Source organism: Copadichromis virginalis, linkage group LG15 (genome assembly GCF_057382275.1).
Source record: "Copadichromis virginalis isolate Kocher_CV1m ecotype Utaka linkage group LG15, C_Virginalis_male_GT1.1, whole genome shotgun sequence".
Taxonomy (NCBI): Eukaryota; Metazoa; Chordata; class Actinopteri; order Cichliformes; family Cichlidae; genus Copadichromis; species Copadichromis virginalis.
In genome coordinates, this window is record NC_140632.1 from 25632230 (window position 1) to 25640246 (window position 8017).

The 8017-nt window shown below is 43.0% G+C and overlaps 1 long non-coding RNA gene across 1 annotated transcript; it reads right to left on the reverse strand.

Moving 5' to 3' along the window:
* Positions 1-1788: 1788 nt before the first annotated feature.
* Positions 1789-5022, reverse strand: LOC146692558 (uncharacterized). Its single transcript, XR_014915232.1, has 2 exons — positions 4509-5022; positions 1789-1970 (listed from the first exon to the last, which is right to left on the reverse strand). It is a non-coding gene; the product is annotated as an uncharacterized LOC146692558 (long non-coding RNA).
* Between the last annotated feature and the right edge of the window lie 2995 nt (positions 5023-8017).

Here is an 8017-nt window from a genome sequence, read left to right on the forward strand (position 1 = left end):
AAAATCAGCAACCACAGTGTTAAGTCTGCAGTTCATACTTATGTGAAGCTAGAGTCTCCTCCTCCAGTCTCTCTTATCCTCCTGCTCCTGAAAAAACAAAACAAAACAAAGCGAAGCATCCACCCTTCTCTTGTCGGCTGGGTGAATTGTTTATGAATTGTTTATTGGCATTTACTAATCGTCTCAGTATCAAGTCAGTCAAAACTTTTAGTCGTCAGTCCATCACAATCCATTCACATGCATACCTCCATACACATTCATACCAGATGTTGCTGATAATGGAGTCTCCCGCGCAACCTATTCGAGCCTCCATCACCAGCAAGATGACGTCATCATTTTAAAGGAAAACAATTCCTTGTTGTTTTTTGGGCCGGATTGACTCGGTGCAATCCTTTTAGATCAGTGTTCCCTATAGGTGAATTTCTCCCAAGCCAATTACAATCATGGAGAAGCACACTTTGCAACTGTTTACAGTAATAATATTTTATAGCGCTTTAAATTTCAATCTTTCAGGCCTTGTTTAAAGAGCTGATTGTTAAATCATGAACTCACAAAATATCAACATATCACCACCGGTGGATCACACCTCTCAGATGTTTTTCTCCAGTGCACTGTAACAAAAACGAAAACAGACGTAACCAACAAAACACTACTAAAATAACACAAACTAGGGCCCGTTGCAGACATGTCCAAGCATAAAACTATCCTCTCTCGCTTACGAGAAAGAACACAAGCCAAAGCTCACTGATAAAATCAAGCTAGCGCTAAGCAAAACCAAAAAATCAACCAGAAATTCACAGGAACATTTTGCTTCCTGCCGGGACAATATTGTGTGGGAATGAGAACCTCAGGTGCCGTAACACCTTTTGTTCCTCCTTGAATTAAAACTCAATCACAGAAAATGCCGTACTCCGACCTAAAACTTACACTATTAATTCATCATTTTCACTCTGTGCCACTGTTCCTCATCAGGGCTGTGTGAAGCACAGCAAAGAATTCAGTCAAGGCCTTGAGCCATAAACAGACATCACGCACAGACATTGTTTTCATAACCAAACTTTTTAGACCTTATTCCTAAAATCTACATAAATGCCTTCTAGGTGACATATAACACATTCTAAGTAATCAATGGCTCCTCATAAAAATTATGCATTGGGATGTTTGTGTGCAGCATTTTGCATATCAGCATAAGCAAAGCATTCTTCATTGCATCAGCGTGTATGTGTGTGTGCGTGTGGATCACTCTTCATTGCACAAGCGTGTGCATGTGTATGTGTGTGCATCACTTCTCAGTGAATCAACATTCCCGTGTGTGTGTGTGTGTGTGTGTGTGTGTGTGTGTGTGTGTGTGTTCATCACTTTCCTGTTCTGGTGTTCTGGGTAAACCACGGCCTGAAGCGTGCCCTGGGGTCCTGCCCCCCTCCTTTTTCAGTTTGTTTGCGACCATTGCTGCTGCTGCTGCTGCTCAAAATTCAGTCCGTCCTGGTTCTGACCCCAATTGGGGCAGTCCTTTCTCCAGTGTCGATGTTCACCGCAGGTGAAACCTGCATCTTCTTCTGTGTTTTTGTCCATTCTGAGGTGCCTTCTGTCCTCAGTTACTCCTCTTGTCTCGGTCACGCCCTTTTTCGCCACCCGATCACCCGTGTTGGTCCATCACTGTCCTGCACAGTGTGAATGCAAAGTTATCAAGGTCCGCATTCTTTCGCTCGGCCTTACTTTTCATTCGGGCTTGGCGGGCGTCTCGTCACAGCTCTGTCAGCTGACGCAGTCTGGGAATTTTCCCCCGTGTAGTGAAACGGGCCTTAGGTTTAGTGCTCTCCGTCTCGGCTGCATGAGATCACATTCCTGCAGGTCTGTTGACATTCTCAGGTCGTTGTTGTGGGTCCAGCTGTTGCAGCATTTGGTCAGTGTCACGTATGGGGGAGAGCAGGAGTCCAGTCAGCCTCGGCTTTCAGGGCCGGCAAAGCAGCCTGTAATTAAATATGTATAGAAAAAACAAAAACAAAACAAAACAAAAACAAACAAAAAACAAAAACAAACGAACAGGAAAATGATGTTGTGTTGGCTGTGTTATTCAGAGGGGAGGCAATGGGGCCAGGCCCTGTGTCAGCCTTCTCTCCCCCTTTTTTTGTTTTTTGTCTCCCGATATAATCAACTCCTAACCCACCAAGTTGACAGGACAACACCGGTATATGTTAAAATTCTTAAGATCATGTTTAAAAGCCCAAAAAAGGAACTTTCTTTCATTCAGTAATCACTTTTATTAATCAATCAACAGAAAACATGTCACAATTTGACTCTTTTTACCACTAAATTTGTTGTGTCTTGCCTGGTTGGTTAGACCAGTGTTCCTTTTTTTTTTTTTTTTTAGTTAAATTGTTGTCCTGCAACCCAGAGGGTTTCTTTGTCAGTAATGTATAGACTTCATCATTTAAGTATGTTAATTTTTCTTTAACCTTGCTGGAAAATCTTCACGTGTTCATGAGTGTAAGCTGTTTCTTCATTGCGTGTATGTGCATTTGTATAAAAGCAGGTTAATTTTATCTTTTCTCAAACTAGGCGTTACCTTAAAAGGAGCCTTTCTCTCAGATTTCTCTGCTTGTGTGTGTTTTTGTTTCACCTTTTTGTTGTGATGCTCCGGACGCCTTCCCAACCTCCACAAGTCCGTCGGCCCCAATTTTATGTGTTAAAACTTCTCTTAATTTCTCCTCTAATTCTCTCCTCGCTGCTGTCTTTTTCACAGCTGCTGATTCGTGCTGGGTGTGGTTCCCATTACCTATAATTTTGCTTCGGCCGCTGTGCTTGTGGGGGCAGTTGGTCCAGGTCCGCAGCTTCCTGTATTAACACACTAAAAGATTTATTTAATTTCATTTTCATCACATGTTAAACAGATAAGCAGGCAACACGCCCACCTTGACAGCGTAAACTGTACGCCAGTCTCCCAACACATTCCTCTCTGTACTCCTCCATAATTCTCCACTGCACACCTCTTACTATCTCTCCTTTTTATTTTTATTACACCACAGAGTAATACACCCAATTATGCCCGTCTATCTCTATGTGGCTCCAAATTCCCTCTTTATTCTAATTTCACACTCGTCAGGGGACAGGCACACAACAATTTCAACCACTGAAACGAGGAATTCAACCTTTTTATATTTCTTTACTAATCTAGACTCAACGTTTGTTCGCAAAATGTGTCTTGTTCTAGTCCGGAATAAATGTGAACCCGTGATTACACGGCCGTTCCAGTGTTATATCCGTAGCTATGCGGGGGCCCTCACCTCCCCAAGTCACCACCTCGGCACCCGGACGCCGCCGGTCCTGGCCACGCGTCCACGGACAGGAGGGTCGCCACTCCTAGGGCAAATGTTCCACAGGTACACTAGGCATCAACCTTTGATCCTAAAATGTGTATTTGCTCTAATGTCCTCCTAATCAAACACATCAACCGTCACTGTCACTGTGTTCACGCTTCACACTCCACACAGAAAACACACTCAGAGCGCGCCTCACTCACACTCTCACTCAGTGCGCGCTTTACCCACAAGACAGCACCCAGAGCGCGCCTCGCAGCTTCACACACACTCTCTCACCCAGAGCGCGCTTTCACACTCACACACAACACTTTTCCTCAGCGGGAATTTTACACAGAAACCTCTGAGCTCAACTATTAGATCTTCTTAAAGCACACTGCACCATAGACCAAAATACCCCTTTCTCTGCGCTTATGACCGCCACAACGGGGCAAAGTCGCATCATAAAAGTGATGCTTGCATCCCCGAAGTTATACCCGACATCATAAACCAGGTTTTGCTCTATGTACTTCTTGGCAAGTAAAATTTTACTTTGTTTTATGACCGCAGCCCTTAAAAAAAAACTCGACTGACGCCACAAACCACCGTCAAGCCTCTGTTCAATGTACTAAAATTAGCACCAACCACTACTGCACTTCACGGCCGCACCACCGGAACACGCCATATCATAAACCAAACCTACGGACGTGTTTCGCTCTCGCGTTGCCAGCGTTCAACCGCACCGTGAAGCCAGCATCTGCTTTTCCTTAAATCAACTTCTATTTCATGGCCGGCAAGAGCCAGGACGTAACCGACACCATAAACAAACTTCAAACCTCGACTTCAATGTACTGAACTAATGGCCGCGTCTTCAGAAGAAATTCTAACGTATTATTGCTACAGAAGCCAGTATTAGACAAAATTAAATGTGGAAGGTAAAGTGGCTGCAACTAGCTCAACGTAGTATCTTATTAGTTTCTCGGTAGAAGCAGTTTACTGCAACTAGCTCAACGTAGTGTCTTATTAGTTTCTCGGTAGAAGCAGTTTATTTAACACACTGGAATTCAGCCTCAACTTATGTTGTTAGTATCTTGCGCCAAAAACCAGACACCGACAAATTTACTGTGAAAATACATGTGACTCAGCGAACAGATTAATTTGGAAAGCCCAATATGCACATTTGGTATTTATAATACAACAGGCTGTGCTTACCTTTCTGTTTTAGGCCGGCCTTCTGTTCACTTTGCCCCACGATCTCACCAAAGGCCAAATCTACACCTCCTCAGCACACCAAAGATCCGGGTCACACGGCACCAAGTTGTTGAAATCTCCCAATTCTTTGAATCTTTGGGCTGAAGGAGGGACAATACTCGGTGTATCAATGCTCAATCAACAATCATTTATTTCCATACAATTCAACAGTCAGAGCATTACAACGTCCGGACGGGAGAGATGCTACCAGAGGGTCAGGCACATGTCTCAAAATGGTGACGGGTTGCTCAGCTTTTTATAGTCTCTAGTGGCCCCCAGCTAGTCGTAAAAGCCAAAACATCACATTTTTTCTCTGTTACAGCGCCTAAGTTATGACCTCGGCAGTTGTTTCTCTGCTTTCTGTAAGGTGGGGGTGTGGAATGTGGTCTATCTATCTCCCCTGTCTTTAGACACAGAGTCTCCTGCTTACAACCTTCTCTTCATGATTCAACAATTAAGCATGTCAAGAAAACAGTGTAACTCATTCCCAGCAGATCAAGGATACAGAGTGATGCACATTTATCTAATGAACTAATATGTGAATATGTTCTGTTAACTCAAAAGTATAATGAGAACTAAACTACATACAGCTCACACACTCTATATTCAAGGGTATAATGTGATCTACAGCAGTATTCTAATTCAACTACTTTGATTACATATATAAGGTAACATATAATAACAGAATAATCTAATAGTCACCATCAGTAACACACTACAACGGCAGGGAATCAAATCCCGCAGTGCCAGACGTGTTCCGCTGCTGAAGCCAGTGCATGTCCAGGCCCGTCTGAAGTTTGCCAGAGAGCACATGGATGATACAGCAGAGGATTGGGAGAATGTCATGTGGTCAGATGAAACCAAAGTAGAACTTTTTGGTATAAACTTAACTCGTCGTGTTTGGAGGAAGAAGAATACTGAGTTGCATCCCAAGAACACCATACCTACTGTGAAGCATGGGGGTGGAAACATCATGCTATGGGGCTGTTTTTCTGCCAAGGGGACAGGACGACTGATCCGTGTTAAGGACAGAATGAATGGGGCCATGTATCGTGAGATTTTGAGCCAAAACCTCCTTCCATCAGTGAGAACTTTGAAGATGAAACGAGGCTGGGTCTTCCAACATGACAATGATCCAAAACACACCGCCCGGGCAACAAAGGAGTGGCTCCGTAAGAAGCATTTGAAAGTCCTGGAGTGGCCTAGCCAGTCTCCAGACCTCAACCCCATAGAAAATCTGTGGCGGGAGTTGAAAGTCCGTGTTGCTCGGCGACAGCCCCAAAACATCACTGCTCTCGAGAAGATCTGCATGGAGGAATGGGCCAAAATACCAGCTACTGTGTGTGCAAACCTGGTAAAGACCTATAGTAAACGTTTGACCTGTGTTATTGCCAACAAAGGTTATGTTACAAAGTATTGAGTTGTATTTTTGTTATTGACCAAATACTTATTTTCCACCCTAATTTACGAATAAATTCTTTACAAATCCTACCATGTGAATTCATGGATTTTTTTTTTCACATTCTGTCTCTCACAGTTGAAGTGTACCTCTGGTGCAAATTACTGACCTCTGTCATCATTTTAGGTGGGGGAACTTGCACAATCGGTGGCTGACTAAATACTTTTTTGCCCCACTGTATCTATATATATATATATCTATGTATCTATCTATTAGGGGTGCAACGATATTCGTATCGATATTGAACCGTTCGATACAGTGCTTTCGGTTCGGTACGCATATGTATCGAACAATACAACATTTGTAGTTTATTTTATCAACTTTCCTTCTGACGATGCTGTCTGTGTTGAGCGCTCAGTGAATCTGCGTTCGACTACTCCGCCTAGGCTGCACTGTCCAGCACAGATCCACTGAGCGCTCAACACAGACAGCATAGTCAGAAGGAAGAGTGCAGGGCAAGCTAGCAAGACAGAAGTTAAGCTCTCCTTGCAACATGAACCTCCCCCACTCTCATTCAGATCTGGTGTTTGGAATTATTTTGGTTTTCATGCGACGTATGACCCTGAAGGTAAGCGAGTCATGGACTAAAGTAAAACAGTATGTTGGATGTGCCATGCAATGCTCAATTACATGGGTGGGAGCTAGTGTGTTAGCGCAGTTAGCTCGTTAACGTGTTGGCCGTCTAGTGTGATGGCATCAGCCACACAGGGGTAAATTAGTCCATTTTTCACTTTATTATTTTGCTTTGCAGTTTTCTTCATTAATCATTTCTTTAAACCTAACACTGGTATTATGAGGTGCGCACATAGTAACATTGTGTGGTTTTTCTAAAATGTTTTGTTATATTAATTATGTTTCTCTTTCTTTGAGTTACCTGGGTTTGGGCGGTGGCTGTTTCTTGTCTGGGCAAAAGGCGTGGCTGAGGACTCTGGGGACAAAATGCCTGCTCAGCAGGACCAACCATGGGCTTACCAGGAGCAGGGGTGTTTTAGGTTTAGTTAGGTTATTCTGTGCTTAGTTAATATTAGTGTGTTTTTGTTTTCCCCCTATTGTGTTCAAATGGTTTGGCCAAATCATTATAAAAGCTACCCTCATGTGTCTTTGTAATTAGGTCAGTTTGTGAGTTAAGTTGTGTCTCACTTTGTTGTTTAAGTTTTGGAAATTACTTTTTGTAGAGTTATATTTAGTTGACCTGTTTTATGGGCCTGCTAAGTATGGTTTTGAATTTTGTTAATTTAGGACTTTTTGAGGGTTAAAATAAAGAAAACCCTTTTTGAAGATATTTTTGCTTGTGTCCTCTTTGCTTTGGCTGCTTGGTCCCTCACACTAGCCCCATGCACAGGGCGATCGGCGGTAGCTCGTTAACGGAGATTTGCCGTGTTGTGGCATTAAGGTCATTTCAACGAGATTAACCTGAAAGCACTAGTGGGAACACAACGAATATGACTGCACATTTACGCCGACATCATCCTAGTGCAAAGACAAGTGGAAGCAGACAAAAACAAGCAAGCATGCTACTAACTTTAGCCGAGTCATTTAGACAGCTGTTAGCACATGATTCTCCTTATATAATATAGCCCAGAAGAAGCGCATAGTATAGCTTTTATTTTGGAAAGAGCAATTTCTCTGTAATAAACTCTCTTTTCCAAAGATGAGTGATTCCTTAATCAGATACAGGGCTTGCAATATCGCTAGCCCGACGTCCCGGGGCTAGCGATTTTTTTCAGTCGTACTACCAAAATCTATCTCTTCCCTGCCCGTCGGGCTATTGTAGGAAGGAAAAATATATGTCAATGCTTTTGCATTCTTTCAGAAATGTAGCTGGGTAATTATGTCATTGGCATCGGTGAGCCACTGTCAATATGTGACATATTGAAATCTCGTTTGAATTTGCGCTTGTTTTTTTGCTTTCACTTTGCAATCGTGCGAACTGTGTATAGAGAGCGACAGCACTGATCTGTGAGTGATGATAATTTGTGCACCAATTCCTCTGACATTGTCTTATTAATCG